Genomic DNA, 211 nt, shown 5'->3' on the forward strand with positions numbered 1-211 from the left:
CCATCCTCATCCTACCCTCCTCTTCATCCTCATCCTCTTCCTCATCCTATCTTCATCCTCATCCTCATCCTCATCCACATCCTCATCATCATCCTCCTCCCCATCCTCATCCTACCCTCCTCTTCCTCATCCCATCTTTGTCCTCATCCTCATCCTTTCCTCCTCCACATCCTATCCTCATCCCCATCCTCATCCTACCCTCCTCTTCATC

This window comes from Lupinus angustifolius, unplaced genomic scaffold (genome assembly GCF_001865875.1).
Source record: "Lupinus angustifolius cultivar Tanjil unplaced genomic scaffold, LupAngTanjil_v1.0 Scaffold_420, whole genome shotgun sequence".
Classification (NCBI taxonomy): Eukaryota; Viridiplantae; Streptophyta; class Magnoliopsida; order Fabales; family Fabaceae; genus Lupinus; species Lupinus angustifolius.